The sequence below is a fragment of the Passer domesticus genome, chromosome 6, assembly GCF_036417665.1.
Source record: "Passer domesticus isolate bPasDom1 chromosome 6, bPasDom1.hap1, whole genome shotgun sequence".
Taxonomy (NCBI): Eukaryota; Metazoa; Chordata; class Aves; order Passeriformes; family Passeridae; genus Passer; species Passer domesticus.
In genome coordinates, this window is record NC_087479.1 from 42,145,710 (window position 1) to 42,162,982 (window position 17,273).

The 17,273-nt window shown below is 33.7% G+C and overlaps 1 protein-coding gene across 13 annotated transcripts in view; it reads left to right on the forward strand.

The window, feature by feature from the left end:
- Positions 1-17,273, forward strand: part of LRRC4C (leucine rich repeat containing 4C) — a 490,575-nt gene that overhangs the window by 371,209 nt on the left and 102,093 nt on the right. For 3 of the 13 annotated variants that reach the window (XM_064424965.1, XM_064424958.1, XM_064424964.1), the window contains exons 3-4: positions 5,060-5,262; positions 6,627-6,826. The exons of 9 other annotated variants lie outside the window; for them this stretch is intronic. The gene's annotated coding sequence lies outside the window, so the exon portion shown is untranslated. Of the gene's footprint in view, positions 1-5,059; positions 5,263-6,626; positions 6,827-17,273 lie in introns of those variants that run through there. One more of the 13 variants, XM_064424959.1, reaches the window with a different exon arrangement.

Genomic DNA, 17,273 nt, shown 5'->3' on the forward strand with positions numbered 1-17,273 from the left:
ATTTCTAAGACATAAAGACATGACTCCATGGAAAAGAGATTGATTTTGCTGATATCTATCTGGAGGTTGGTTGTTCACTTTGTTTTACTGCTACCTTGGCCACAGTAAGTCAACACAACAAAAATGAAAACTTGACAATACTGGAAATATTTTGCTAGAAACCATTTTATCTTGAAAATGAGCTGTAAATGCATAGAAGGGGAATATGTAAAAGGACAGGAATTTTAACTTCTGTAATTATTACTGTCACCTCTAGGAGTGCAATAAGTAATTTGCTTCTTCTGTTCCTTTCATTTACTCTTGCATAGAATGCTATTCTGACTGAATGTTATGGATTGTGGAGGAAGCTCAGTCTTAGAAAAATAAGTTGGGAAATTTTGCTGTCTGGTCTGTATTTTCTATTTAATGTAACCTTTTAAAATGTACGTATAATTTGAAATGACCTATGGAAAAGGAAGTTTTGCCAATATCGTGTGAATATATTTTTCACAATGGATAATTGTTGCAGGAGCCTGATTTTTTAACATGATGCATTCTATTCTTTCTTTTATCTCTTGGTCACTAAAAACTTAATCTAAAGCCGAGCAAAGTGCATGAAAGTACTTTTTCCATTGTCTTTCCTCTGTGGTTGAGTCACTTGTGTAATGGAAATCAATGAGACTTTTTATGTATGTGGTAAAAATCTAGTTAGTAAAATACTTTACTGACTGATAGGGGTTCTTTCTCTGAATATTTATATCTACATTTTGATCTATATGGATTTTAGTAGATGTTAAATCTCTAATTTCCTTCACTGAAACTGCCTTACCTGTATCTTCTTTCTCCACTCCAAAGAAAAAGACATAACAATAAGGTCAGTAGTAGATAGTCTTAAATTTTGTTGATACAATAAACTCATATTTATTCCTAGAAAGGTTAGTGGTTGGGAATATTTTGTATGAAAATGGTGATTCAGAGACCAGAATGGATGTGTATCATCAGACAATCAATCCTTTCTAATAATTTTTCATCCCTCAGTGTATCTGTCATGTAAGTGTTCATTTAGTACTTGTGAATTTAATTTTTCATTAATAGAAACTTGTTAATGGTTGTTAAGTGGCTTAGCAGCCTAATTCTCATAATCACGAATTAATTAAATAAGTATAAACCAGAAACCCATTGAAAACTAATTAGCTTTAGGTCTGTGAGTGCCATTTACACTACAGAAAACAAAGTTTATGCTTCTAAATAATTTAGACTCTTGAATATTTTTATGCCATTTCACTGTTAAAAAACAGACACAAAATTTTCTGGTATCTCTTATTGAATATGTGGTAAAGATTTCTGTGTTTTTATTTTTTAAACAATTTATATGAGTGAAACAAGCATTCCACTCAGTAAATTTTAAGGCTGTCCGACATAAACAGTTGAGTAAATTCCTTTGTTCTAGTTGAAGATACTTCATCATAAGAAGGCTCTGATTATATTGAGACCTCCAAGCCTCAAAAGCTTTACACATGCTAAAATAACTAATGGTGAGTTCTGTTTATGAGTATGTTACGAAGGGAATATAGCAAAGGGGAGTAAACTACTAAAGAAGCTCCTGGAATTGCCTGCAGATAAATTCCTTCCAGTTTTAATACTGATCTGATTAGTAGTGTGTTTGCAGGAAGCTTGCATGTTGCTCTTGTGACTCCTATTCTTGGATTTCTTAGTGGTAAAGTTCCAGATCTCACCTACATCAAACAGCATGAATGAACATCTGCTGCCCTCATAAACTTTTGTTAGATATCTTCCCTGGTGCCTCTGAGTACAAGCCTGAGTATGGCCTTGGAGATGCATTACATGGGGCACATGGCCAAATTAAAATTATTTACTTATATAGCACAGATACAGTATTAAATCTATATAAATCAGTCCAAAAAGCTGCATAATACAGACAAGGGGGAAGAGAACTATGGCTTGATGTATAAAAATATTATATTGAATTATCTTATTTAAAAAAAATCCTTAAGTGGATAAATCGAAGGGTGGTAAACTTTAATACAAGTGTGCTAAAATAAGTAGTCTTGTCTGCTATTTTTTGCATAAATGGAAGACATGTATTTTGCTGGCAACTCTATATGCATCACAATATAGGGTGAATATATATATGTACATATATACAGTCTGTGTGTGAATTGCAGCCTATGGGCTACATGCAATCAGGAAGGAATTAAAAAAACAACTTTTATAAACAACATATATTTATATGTTTTGTTCTTGAGGGCTTTTGCTTTCAGAAGTAAGTCTGCTTTCCTCAGTCATAAATGTAACAGGCATTGTTACACAATTTTAAATCTTAATCAGAGTATTGTGATAACATAGAGCCCATTATGAAAAATGGAAATTAAAATAATTTATAAGTAATATTTTAAACTAATAGTTAATGTGAAAACATTATCGGTGGAGATAAAATGCACAGTATTTATTTAATAATTTGCACATTATCTTCATCCAGTAATAGGAATTACTATAACATTAACCAAAATAATATTTTCAGAAAAAGTCCTTTACAAGTAATATGAAGAGGGGGCTTTTTTCTGAGAACAAAAGATGAAATTTCTATCTTCTTTTATGTCGTAGAATTTGAGATATATGTAACAGATGGGCAGGGAGGATTGACATTGATTTTTAAATTTAAATCAATTTAATGTAAAATGGGATAAATATCAATGCGTCCAATGTAATATTTGCTATCTTTACCATGTAGCTTTATGTTGTATTATCTGAAAATGCTAGAGTTGCAATATATTTAACAAAAATATTATTGGCAGTATATAGCTTCATATATCTTCTTTCTAAGCTTCTGGTCTAGTGAGAAGAAAGGTGAGAGCAGGATAGCCCTCAATGACAGGTTGCTGAAGGATCCTATTCAATCTGTATTGGGTATGACAGATGAATATTGGATATCTCAAATGAATAAATTCAGGTGGTTCAGGAATATGAAACTATTTGAAATTAATCCAGTTGTGATCTGCAAATGTCACAGATTTCACTGTTTGTCCAGCTTGCTATTAACAAAAGTGTGCTTGGAACAAGACAAAGCATAGCATACAGATATTCCAGGATTTATTCCATGCTTCTCTAGCTAATTAATCAAATACTGCCTTTTGGAAAGCAAATAAATCAGCTCCTCAGAGAAATGTCTTCTTTTCTGTTTCACAAAGTACTTGCCCTGACTAAAACTCTACATGAAACTGTTTAACGCTCGTAGACAACAGTCACTCTGCTTAGAGAGAAAGTCTGTAATTCTTATGCAAAAAAATCCTCCCACTCCAGAGTGGTTTACTGTGTCATTCCTGAAATCTGTCTCTAGTCTATGTATTTTAATGTCAATAGAATATGCTTCTGTTTTTTATCCCTAAACATTTTGGCAAACATGAAAGTGATCAGTTGACCATCTGATAGACTCAGTCAAGTTGCCTGTCAGACTTCTCGAGTTGCTGACTCCATCTGGTATAAAGTCAGGAAAATTGACTGAAAAGACTGAAAAGAAGTTCTGATTTTATTTTTTGACCTTTTCAGTGAGTTCAAGCCTTGAATTCAAACCAGCCATAAGAAAGGCCAGGTAATTACTTTGTGATAAGAAGAGCAGCACTGAAGGATTTGCCTGGGGCTCAGAACACTGATTGTTGGATAAAACTCAGCAAAGTCCATGGCCCCGAAGGACTGCTGAGGCTGGACTGCTGTAGGCTAATATGCTTAGAGGAAAGGTCAGGCAGTTGTGGAAGCCTGAACAGCAGACTGTCTCTGAGCTCTGTGGCTGGCAGTGTTCAGGAGCTGAGTGGGGAGCACAAAGGGATTGATTTAAATGAATTACCTGATTCCGCTTTTCTTTAGGCCCACATTCCCCGGGCATGTGAACGGGTGTTTGTACTGTCACTGCAAACCCCACTGGAGTTCTATTGTGAGCCTCCTGCTTAATTGGAGTGGGACATGAATATCGGATCTCCCGGGCCCTGGGTGTAAAAGTTTGCCCCTATCCTTTTTTGATGCGGTTATATTATAAAGAGTGTTTGGAGAAGGAAGAAATTATTTTTTCTCTTCCACATGTCAGATTATTTCTAGGAAAATAGTGTTCTTGGTTACATCCTATTACATGTTGGCCTCCCACCTAATATGAGTGGCTAATAGTTTCTATTGGCAACCACTGAAAAATCAGAGAAGCTTTTTAGCTTTGATTTATGAGAGAAGCCAGAATAATATTCGGGAAGAACATAGTAGAGTTTCACTTTCAGTAATTCTCATCTCTGCCTCATTTCATGGGAGTGCAGTTAGGAACACAGCCAGGTGCCTTCAGCATAGCCACAGCCTTCAGTAGTTGCTTCCACAAGCAGTGATTACACATGAAAGGATGGAGGACTGCTGGGATTCCTCTTAAATTTATAAATACAGTAGCTTTCATTTACTTGAACATCCTGCTTTTAAGATTGTGTAAGAAGGATAGACTAATTAGTAACACTGCCAAAAGCAGGAAGGTGTTTTAAAATTTGTTTCTACCTAATAAACTTATTTGTTACCAGGGTTTGGTTTGGTTTGGGTTTTTGGTTGTTTTTTTTTTTTTCCCTAATTCACTTCTTTTTTTTTTTTTTTTTTTTTTTTAATTCACTTAAAACTACTGCTAGATATAAAAATTTTCACCTGGGAACAAATTTGTCTTCTAAATAAAATTAATCTATTGACTAGAAAGCTCTCATAGTCTGAAACTGCGTTTATCTTCTTAATACTCTCATTCATACATTTAAATATGAATTATGCAGCTAGCCATTACAGAAAAATTGTTGGAGGATATTGTCAGATTATCAGGTGAATTCTGCAAGATTCTCAGTATACTATTTGAAAATGGTCAGGGTTTTCTATTATAACTTTATTAAATTCTGCTCCAGTCATAAAAGCATTCCTCTAGAAAGAAAAAAATGAAAAGAAAAAGGGGTTTATGTACCACTATTTTCCTTTTCAACAATCTCAGTATTTTCAACCATTTCGCATTTTGCATGATTGTTCTTCTCTATGTCCTCTTTCTTTATTTGAATCATAGGAGATATTTGAAAACCTACCGGAGTGGAAAACTACAAACTAAAGAAAACTTCCTTCTCTACTGAAATAACTGAGTCAGAAGGAATCCCTGTCACTGACTTCTTTCCAGAATTGTCTAAATAGAAGACGCCTCTCAAAACAATTTGGAAATTAGGAAGTTGAGATCACCTATTTTGACGCAAATCACTAAACAGTCACCAGCAGGTAGTAATTTAACTTCCAACCTGACTTGCGGTTGTGAATGTAACCAGGAAAACACCTTCAAATGGGTTACCTAAATGAATGCTTATATTTCACATCTACTGTTCAGTCCCACACTAGCTTTACTTCTTGATTAAGTTTTGAGGGATGAAATGTTCCTGATAGTTTTTTGTTATTTCTTTGCCTTTAATTAAAGACTAAATTGTACCTTCTGTTGCCAACTAAACTTCACTGTGAAAAATATGAAGATTCTTTAGTCCTTATGAAGATTTTGAGTGGAAATAAAGGTAGAATATGCAGAAATATTGTAAAGCTTCCACATATACATCTGAATTGCAGTTTTACTACTATCATCTCAACATGGGTCTCTGACAAATAACTGCTTACTGGACCTACTGGAAAGATAATTTTTTGTATTCAATTTAAGAAAGAAATTGAAGTAATTATTTTCATATTAAAAATTATATGGGCTAATGAAAATAATATTCATTGTATCTTACTGAAATCTTATTTGTGTTTTAAATACATATATGCATACATATACATATATACATACATATATATTTATTTTCTCAGTATAAGTTTGGAGCTTCACATAAATTTCAAAACTTTAGTCTTATTGCTTTGCCCTGATTTAGAAAACTTGCAATTCACTTGTTTGGGGAAATCTGTAGATGACTAAAATGTTGTTTTTCTTCTGGGTAAATAATGGAGATATGGTGACAAGCAGAATGACACTGATATGCTCCAGTGATTGGAGATATGTACTGTGTCAAAAAAATCCATTGATTTTGTTTGCTTTGGTATGACCAGGGATTTGCTTATATATCAGTAGATAAAGTGACAAGGTTAGTCTTTGAAATTGAAATAGCATGTCAGATAGGTTGCAGTTGTATGTTCATTGGAGATGTTATTGCCAGAGTAGAACATATGAGTGCTTCCTCCTCTTGTGAGGCACCATAGTGTATAGATGAAAAAAAAAAAACCAAAAACATATTAGGAGGGAAAGGGTCTTGCATAAAATATGAACATGGCCAGAAATGCTCTCTCAAAATAACAGAACTGTAACCAAAATAACTGAGGGCATGGTTTCACTTCTGTTGTCACGTCTAGGTTAGTGTATGGAGGTCATTAGCAGTTTTTTCTGATGGTGTGTATATGCAGGTACTTGCAGGCTCTGGTGCTCATGCATACACTGCAGAGGTTTTTAAAAGCACTCTGGTGCCTTGAAATGACTTCTCGGAATGAGTGTCTGTGACAGTGCTAAATGTTTCCTAGCAGGGGAGTGCCATAGGCACTTTTAATAGAATTTAGAAGCTGATAGAAAGAGGCAAACTGTATGCTGATATCCTGCTGTCTATTTGCAGCACAAGTCTAGCAGACAGGAACAGCAAAACCTTCTGACATTCAGTAAACCCCATAAGAGGTCTCCAGAGGGATTGCTTCTAGGAGTTGAACCATAACCTTTTTCTCTATGAGCATCACAGTCTTTGTCTCACTGCAAAAAATGCTGGCCAGTGCTCTAAATTTGCTGTTGCCTATGACATTGGCATCTTTTCCTTGAGAGGTAAGAGAAACATGCTAATCTATTTCATATAGACAATAAAGAATGCTGTCTTCTGGCTGGGATAGACGGAGTGTTTCCTCACACTGCCTTAATAGTAGAGGGATCTTTTTTTATAGTGTTGTCTCTACAGCAGTGCATATATTATACCCTCATCTGTGAAACCATAATTGGTGGCCTGCAGTCTCTAATGTAACTTGCTTAGGAAAAAAGTATTCGTGGTGCTGTGATTCTGAGGGGAAAAGTGAGTCCTGTCCTGTTTGATGCAGGTGACTTCTAAGAAAATAATAGAATAACATATAGGTCTTTTTCTGCAAGTAGCTTTTAGTTCCCTGGAATTTTGTTAAAGATATTGGAAGTGTTCCAGGAATAATTTTTCTGGATATATTTTTAATTAAATTTGGTACTGCTGAACTGAGAATAATCAGCAGTATTTATCAAATACTAGAGGTGAAGTTTTTCAAATGTGAACTCTTGAAAATTTGAAAATATGGCTGGCCTTCTTTTGCTGAAATTTTCTGCTCTAGAAAATGAAGAAGGATGTATTTTTCCAGGCTGCCGTGTTGAGTACAAAATGAAATATTTTGATGAAGGAAATCAGGGCATTATTCATGTCACTTATCCATAGCAAAGATGCATCCAGAAAGTTACTTTGCAATGAAAACCAAAATAGTTTTATGTTATCTGCAAAATTAATGTAGCAGTGTCTGACAAATAATTGCTCTGTTCATGTCGAACAGCCACTGACCCTGGAAATCTGGGAGGATCCTTCTCTCTGAGGCATTATTAGTCATTAGAATAGAATATTAATTAGAATTTATAAAAATAGAATATTTTACACTAAATGTTATAATTAAAAAGACATAATTGTTGACACCTGTAACAATTTGGGCCATCCTTATGGTGCTGCTTGAATCAAGGCAGTCTATGAGACTAGATGATTGAACTTCCTATATAGTTAGAATATTTTTCAGTAAACTTGGAAAGCTTTGTTATTGGTCCATCTAGAGAGTTCCCAGGACTTTAGGAACAAGAAGTAAAAACTCTTCCTAAATGCAGAAATCTACTTTCTTGTCTACTCTGATGTAACTTAGAATAATTGAGAGTGGAACAGCTGGATATCAACTCTAAATGTCCATGTACCAGTTGGTATTTACTTCTGCTTTAAGCTACGCTCTACTCAACTAAAAGCTTTTACCTATATATTCTGCTGTTTTGATTGTAAGGATTGGGAACATTTGCAGTCTCTTCTGTTCACTTTGTAGTCGGTAACTTTATCAGCTCTACATGTGCCAAATACTGCTCTGCAGCATCTGGCTGTTAATCTGTTTAATTTCCCTGGGAAAATTTTGATTTAAACCCATGACTAAGAATCATATAAAGACATGTTCGAGACAGATGCCTTTCAACTTGCCTAACATTTGATGTTGATGTGTATAATAAAGTCAGTCTAGTTCTCAGAACTCTCCAAGTCATTTAGGCTCTCCTGTCCCAAGAAGAGTTTGAAGACATCACTTATTTCTGTGCTGCATCTTGAGATCTTCAAAACACAAGATTTATGGCGTAATTTTTTTCCACATTTGAGTTTTGTTGCTTCAAGGCTTGTAGTTGTGAAGACCAAAACTATATATGTGTCTTGAAAGGAGAGTTGAAAGAAGTAATGAAGAGCTGGTATATATACAGGTACTTGGCTGAATACACTGAATAGATTTCCAATAAGAAATATGAACATTAGATATAGCCTTTATTTTTCCATTCTTACTGTTACCTTTCTAATGGTAGTTCTCAGAAAAAAAAATATTAAAGCAGAAACGTTTGCCTTGTTTCTAAACTATTTCCCTATGCCATTTTAGAATAATTTTTGTTTTCTTAACTGTGTTACAAAGGGGCTTCTACCTCTTGGAAAATGGCATAACTGTTTGGGAATGACAGGAAAATTTATCTATTCTATGTTTAAAACAACTATATAAATTAATGTGTTAATGAATACTTTTTCACATATTTAAAATGTGGGATTGCTTAAAATGTATTTGAAATATGTGTGGCTTTAGATTAAATTACACAAAGCTGTATGATTCCAAAATATTATTTTGCTTATATATTAAAGATGTGAGTCCTGTGCTACTTCTATACCCACCTAATATAGATAAGGCACACAGACTTATGTTTCATGAAGACCAAGGACAAGCGCTAAAAATTGTGAATATTACCAATATTATATTGGAATGGAACACTACCTTATAATTCTTATAAAGAACGTTAGAGTGAGGAAAAAAAATGTTGGGGTAGCTTAGTACAGGTTTTTAGTGGACTATAACTATCCAAAATGACACTCTGACCATACAATGAAGCTTAATACCTTTTCTTGTAGAAAATACTACAGTTTGAGAAGCATCTTCTTGTTAGTAAGTAATTCTACTACTGGGACACAGATCAAGCAGACACAAAAAAGATAACCTGCTTATTACTGCAAAAATATCCTCTCATTACAACACATTACAAAATATCCTTAACTTTGGAAATATTTGGTTATTGTATCATTCCATTTCATGGTAAGGAATGTGCACAGAAAAAGTTTCTATGGTACAAAAAATTTTGAAGAAGTGCTTCACCTGGGAACTGGTCTCACCACATATTATATAAGTGTTGAACCATAACCAAGAGTTGTTATGAACATTATTCTTTCATTTATTTAAACAGAGAACATTTTTTCCAATCTCAGTTTATCATGTTAGGTGTTGTTTCTCTTCATCATGTCATTGCTGCTTCGTGTATCCATTCCACATTACCATTCTATCCTCTTAAAAAGAGCAAAGAGTAAAGATGAAGGGAAAGAATGAACAAGGATCACTTTTATACAACAGCATTTTGGTGGGCTGTTTGAGGCTTTTTCCTTTTTTAAAATTGTGTGTTCTGCCAAGAGCTTTAGAGAAAAGAAGCCTTTTCAATACTCATTTAAAATGAAAGGCAGGTGTATATTTTTTGTTGCAGTCACCAGCATTTGAAGGGAAATTACCTCAAAATAATTGCTGGCTGTTTTTTACCCTATTTATTGGGTATGCTGTAAACATTTTTTTTAATCCACTGAATGCCAGCTAAAGCTGAAGCAGTTTTTCTTTTTTCTCATTTTATGCATATCTGTGATTTTTGATTAGTTGTTTTATTCTTATAATCAGCCATAGTAGATGTTGCAGATTTGTGCTGAGGGTTTCAGTACAAGTCTTACAAGGCTCATGCTAATGCTGTCTAGACTGTTTCTATTTAAATTGTGAGAATGTGACCTACTTTCATCTCTGTCACTGCATCTGCAGATTCTCTTATTCATGTCATATTAATTTGTCCAAGTTTAATGATTGTCCTGCCTCATTAGCTGGGCTTACAGTATACATATGGGAGACCTCAGCCAGGCCAAAACTCATTTTTCAGTCATGCCAAGAATGTATCATTATGTTTATTATGCCCTTTGTGACCTGGTGATCCCAAATAAATATGCCTAGTAGTTATTATTAATGGTTGCTGAGATAGATTTCACAAAGTTTAACAAAATCTCTTCATGATAGTCTATCTGTACTTGAATGATGAATGAGTCATGTTCACTCTTATGCATGCAGATGCAATGAGAAAAATTGAGTTTTAGTGCTGACTAATTTTTCCTTGGAGTACTGAATAGAAAAAAATACCTTTGGCTTTTAATCTGTAACTTGATGCTACATTTCATTACAGCTTTTGCCAGAATTTGATGCCTTTTTTTTTTCTTTTGCCTCTGTAAATGTAGAAATTTATTGAATCTCTTCCACTGCTACTTGCAGTTTTTCCTGCTATCCATCAGTTAATTCTTAAAATAGAAAGCATGTCAACATAATTTACTGAAGAAACTTTACCGGGCATAACATGTTTTCAGGTACCTGATCATGAAGGAAACTGGATTTGTCAATTAAGTATTTAGATCCTCTGGAATATTTCAGCAATTTCATGGTGAAATTGCCTCAGATTTTTCTTAAAACAATGGAGTTTCAGATCTAGTATTTTCATAAGCAGTACTATTTTAAATATTTAATCTCTTTATGGTATAGAACATAATATTTCTTAACTAAAAAATAAAATAAAAATATCTCAAGTTACCAAGTTAATAGATTAAGTTAAAATACTAAAATTTTATTAACAATTTACTTGATTTTTCTGTCCCCCAAGTTATAACTGCTTATTTTGTCTAATTAGGAATGGTTTTCAAGGAGCTGAAGGATGAAATTATTGCATATTAAGGTGGTAAATTTGGCTTTCTGACTTAGTTGTTGAAAAGTTGCAGGCTGTGGGGAGTTAACAGTTCCATATGAGATTTATTTGGTGTTTATTCATTTATTATTCTGGTCACACAACAGTGAAGTTGAAACACAGTACTTCTGACAAACAGCAATGTACGTGCAGGATCAGAAAATTGTTCTGAAAGTTGGGTGATTAGGACCCGGGTGTTGTGGAGCTTCAGAGACATGATTCTGAAAGACATAAACATCCCTTGCCTGATGTGATGTTCCAGGTGTGGTCAGTAAGTATTAGACTATAATTAGTCGATGTACTGATCACTCAGATATAGGAATTATTCTACATATAGCTTGCTAGTAACTTACCTGTAGGAGGTAAGCTTTATCTTAGCAGATGAAGTAATCACTGTGCAAAACTTCACACAGGAGCCATAGACTATTTTAAATTCTCAAGTAAAAGTTGAGTGGCTTATAAATGGTTGCTAGGCCTTCTGGTAGGTTTCTACACCACTGTATTTTGTACTGTATATATCCATCTGAATCAGGATCTTTGACAGCAGGAGTATTGTGTGGTTACTGAAATATAAACTGTCTTCAGCATACAGCTGTCTTCAGTACATGGCAGACAGTTGTCTTTACTCTGCTATTTAAATTAAAGAAAAAACAGATCATCTTAAAACTAGAGAATTAGCAAATTCTTATGCAAATTTTTTTAGAACTTCAGAATCGAAGTGCCTTTCACTGAGATAAGTAATTATCCTTTCAAGGATTGTGGGGTGTTGTTTGGTTTGGTTTTTTGGTTGTCTGGGCTTTTACGTTTGGATTTTTTTGGTTTGGAATTTTTCTGGAGAAGGGTGGGTGGGTTTATTGGTGTTTAGTGGAGATTTTTTGATGTGGAAATGCAGCTAATGTGAATATTTAAAAAAAAAATCCTTCTCAATATGAAACAGAGCTGCTATGAACATAAGTGTCTCATTGTGTTTGGACTAGATCTTCCAAAAGTGAGTGTACCTTTGCAAATAGGTGTGACTCACCCAGTATTAAAACTCTGCAGTGAATTAGTTTAATTGTATATAAAATGCATGAAAATGTAAAGCTTAGAATAAGGTTTCTAATAACAGAAGAAAAGCTTTCCTTCTTAGTTAAAAAGCCTCTGTCATGTTAACATTACTGTATTAACTGAAGAAACAGGAATCCTTAAAGAATTTATTTACAGTAAAAGTCCATCAACAGGAGAAGAGACTGAACAAGTCTAAATGATTCATTCAAGGAGTTTAAGAAATCTGGGAGTTAGTATGACACTGAGGTGTTTCCAAGTGCAAGCCTTGGACGCAAAGCTGTGGGGTATTTTTGAATACCAGAGCTCTCAGGACCCTGTTTGACCTTTGATTTATGAGTTGCTATTTACTACGTTTTAACTACTAGTTGGAAATATTTTTCAAAAAATTATTCAGATTAACTCAATTGTTTTGCAATTCATTTATTGATTAGAATTGTAGGTACCAAAACGTTCTGTTTAAGACCTAGTGGAATTGAGAATTGCATAGAACATAAGGATATTTAAACTCTCTTCTTCTTTTTTGTATTCCTTGCCTCCTTCTTATGTCAAGCACTCAGCAAGTGCACAAAACAGAATCTTTTTGTAACTTCCCAGAACAGCCCAGAATGATTAAGTTTACAGGAATGCACTTGTTTTAATTAATTCATTCCTAAAAGAAATCTACAGAATGAAAAACAGATTAGATCTCAGTCCTGTATAAGTAGAGATGTGGCCTCCCTCACCAAAAATATCAGTGTCAGTGTGACATATATTTTTTCTGTATATGCCTATTCAGATAGTATGGCCTAAATGTCACGCACAGGTTTTCAAGTTGTTTCATGATCAGTGGTGATGTGATGAGTTGAGTAACAGCATTTTTATTTTTCACTTTCTCTCCAGAGACATTTTACTCATTAAAATTCACTTACAAAGAGCATGTGGTCTTCATGCTATGTAAGATTAAAAAAGTCATGTACTGTAAGTGCTGAAAAAGCACTGTAGGAAGGTACTCAACACTAATGCTCTTATTAAACCCAGCAATGTACTTAAAGATATTTTCAGAGGGTAGTTTTTCTCTCCTAATAAAACCCACACAGACATTTTTGTGGGAATGACAGAGACATCATTGCATGCAATGGTTGTTTGTACCTTGTCATGCATCAACTTTGTCTCACTTCAAATGCAGAATGAACACTTGAAAATCATCACTCTGAGTCACATACTGTGACATTTTTCCATCTTCATTTTTTGCTGTACTATTTATTGGGTTTTTTTTTCTGTGTCCTAAATTGCTGATGTAAATAACAAATATCTAGAAATATGGGTATTTGGAATGGATTGTTCAGATGATGTGAATTTAAGCAAGTGTTTATTAAAGTGGTATGTGGTCTTTCATCCTTCTAAGACGCAGTAGTGTATATAATACAGAAGCTTCAGATGGGAAAAAATGAATGGAAATCAAGCAAAGAAATACTGGAGGAAAAATCATAATGTTAAGTACAGAAAGAACCATCTGAATAGCGAAATAATAGCTGTGTTACTAGAATGATTTGGGAGTCACTTAACACTAAATCTCACAAAGCAATACAGAATATGATGTAGAAAACAACCCAGAAGTACTTTTATAAAAGTACAAAACATTTATAACTGATTGACATTTTCACAAGTAGTTTTTAAATGTGTATATGACAGTCTTGGCAAAATAATTTTATATGAGCAAGTTATTTCCTAAGGGTAGATTGCGTATCTGTTAATAATTAGGATTTTGAGGTTATTTATAGAGTTTGCATTTTGACCTTTGATTTGTGTAAAACTTCTTCATTTTAAAAGACAAAAATTATGAATACATGCATGTGTATGATCTTCCAGCTAATCCTTTAAAATTCAAAATCAAAAAGAAAAAGTATGCTAGTGTCAAAATAAATTAAAATTTTCTCTCATTTTCTTTCTATTAAAACCAATTTTGAAAAAAATAATTTCAGAACAAAAGGCACATTGTTTGATCTTGTATGCAGTGTTTTTGCTTTGGATTTCTGAGGGTTTTAATAGAGTTTGAAATTCAGCTTCAAAAAGGAGCTATTACATATCTTGGCAATGAGGAGAAAGAAGGTCTAGAAAAACTGGCATTTCAGAAAGAACTGAAACAAGTGACATTGAGAAGAAGGAAGAATGAGGCATGGAAGTGGGGGAACAGTAAAAATTTTCAGCGCATGAAAAGTTTTTTGCCAACAAGGGCAATCCATGCTGCATGTGGGCATGATAAGTTGGTTAATATCGGATATGGTTTCTGTAGGATATAACACATTTTTCCATGTTGTTATTGGAAATCTCATTCTAATATGTACACAGAAATATTGGACCATATGGCAGTAGAATATGTATTACTAAAGTCTTCCTGAAAAATGTAGAGTGCTTATGAAAAAGGATGACAGGCCACCTTGTGAGAGAAGGTAGAACAGTAAAAATATTACCTGCTTAGAGGAACTAATTTTCTAAATATAAAATGGGACAGGTGACTTCTAGATTCAAGGTGAAGATTATTTTTACATTCAAACCTCATAAAATTAATTTATTTCCAAATTTTAGTGTTTCTTTTGTATTGGCATTCAAAGTGCAAACCTATTCTTAGTTTTGAAGTGGCAAACAGACTCGTTTGTACTTCTGCTCTCACTTGAAAATAGTCATAATATATTTCTGCTATTTACAGCCTCTGTTCAGACCTTCAGAATACAAAACAGCAGTGATTTTCCCATAGATTGCAGAAATTAGTTGTTTTCCTCAAACAGAAAGTATAATAAAATAAATTAATTTAACCGGTGACTTAAAATTGTGACAGTTACTTTCAAGAGGCAAACAGTTTATGGTTATGTGGGAGCCAGTCCATGAGAAGTAACTGCAAGGATATAATAAAATCACTCTGAGCTAAATATTCTGTAATTTTTGCTAAGGGAAATTAATTTTCCCGTTATTTACTTCATACAGATCATTAAAGCATAGCAAGTCCAACACTTGTGATGTGTGAAACTCAGAGGTTTTACTCCAATTCTAGTGGCAAGGTGGCTATTTGTAGCAAATTCAAATGACATTAGAATTTCTTAATTTTGTCTTGTACTTTTCTAGTAGCTTGAGTATTATTCAAGGTTGAATTGATTTACATGTATCAGGATTTAAAATAAGTCTGGAAAATGCAGGCATAAAATATGCGTTTTTTAATTTAAGGTCATACAAATATAAATGTTTGGAAAAGTCTGTGTGCAACCACTTTTTCCTACAACAGATTTGAGCATTATTAGCGTGGTTATTGAAGGCAAGGAGAAAATCAAGAACTGACTCATGTATTGCTGACTTTTTCTGGAATGGGGAACATACTAGTTCATTTATTTCTGTTTGGTGATTTGAACATTTTGGACATAGAATCACAATCAAGGTTACTATGCAGTTTGAAGAAAGTTGTGGTTACATATTCTCAAAGCTAGTAATTTTTTTTTCTCCCCACTCCTCCAATTTTCTTCTCTTGCTGTAAATTAAGCTACAGTTTTGCTTTAACTCATACAGGTGCCAAGAACGATTTTTAATAATAAGTGTACAAGTTAGTCTTCCTTATTTTCTCCTATCAGCTGTGTTCTGGAGGAGATACAAGACTGTCTTTTACAGTTATAGTTTTTATTTTTCAGGAATAAAAAATAGAAAACACTCTTGTTTTTTTTTTAAGGTTTCATATTAGGTTTATTATTATTATTACTAATGGATATTTTAAGAGTTGTTGACAACGCATCATAACTCTTTAAATGACCTATTTAGTGTAATTCATATGCAGCCCAGTAGGCATAGGTCAAAACACCTCTCTGCAATCTCCCAGTCTTTCAGAAGTCTGCTGTCTTGTCCTATAGACATGGAAGAAAGGTATCCATTGCCAGAAGTGCATTCTGCTGCATCAGTCTCACCTTTATCAAATCTGTACAGAGTAAGTTCCTTGATGAAACTGCATTACATAAACCCCCTCAACAATACACAGTTGTTGTAAACAGGTAATGAGATAATAAGGAAAAAATTTGGTCTCGTTTTGCTCTAGTTTTTTTATCAGTTGGTTTTGTTTCAGAGGCCTTGATGCTTTGATAGTGCTGGCAGGCAGCAGAGGAAGACTGTCAGAGTGAGACATCTCCATTGCTTGTCTGAACTCTGGCATAAGAATGACACTTGTCAGGAAAAAACTCAACATATATGCTGATCCCCAGTTGACTTTTCATGTCTTCTGATAATTTAGTTTTCTCTATCCTCATATGATACCTGCTAAATTTTATCAGTATCTCCAGGTTGTTTTCTCTAGGTTAATATTTACAGTTATATTTGCACACAAAATTATTTTTACTCTGGTTGTATGGGGCAGACAAAATAAGTGTATGCATACACAAATATTTATGTATTATAAAACAAGAATAGCTGACAGTCATTTTATATAGGTGAACAAATAATATAGAATCATAGAATATTTTGAGTTGGAAGAGACCCACAGCGGTCACTGAAGTCCAACCTCTGGCCTTGCAATTCAGCTTTTCTTATGAAGGTCATTCTGACAAAGTCATTGTGTATACTTTCTTGAGCAGGTCCAATAGAAGCTGGCTGGTAATCATTTGAAATATCTGAGAATAAATCCTTGGTGCACATTTGGCCTCCCATTTCAATGGACATGCACTGTTTGACCACAAACTGTCCTATGCATTCACAGTTTTTTCAAGTATCATTCAAAAGCAGGAAACTTTTATAATCTCAGTAATTCTCTTTCTTAATATATTCATATCCTAAAATTACCTATTACTAAATCTTATATTTTAAATAACTTTATTTTGATTAAATATTTTACTTAAACTTACATATCAGTGTATTAGAAAAAACCTTTATATACTTTAAATCAATATTTTCAAACTTGCCACATTTTATCTTTCATGAAATGTCTTTTTAGTCTGGCTTCAAAAATTCAGAAAGATATGCCATATCTAATAATGGTATAAATTTATGTAGGCTAAAGTAGGCCAGTTTCATCTGGAATGATCCAGTGTAATTTGAAATGGAAAATACAGATGCTTGTGACATATTTGGGTGAAAATTATACTGTATATTACACTTTGTGCATTTGAAAGACTGGGATTTAAGA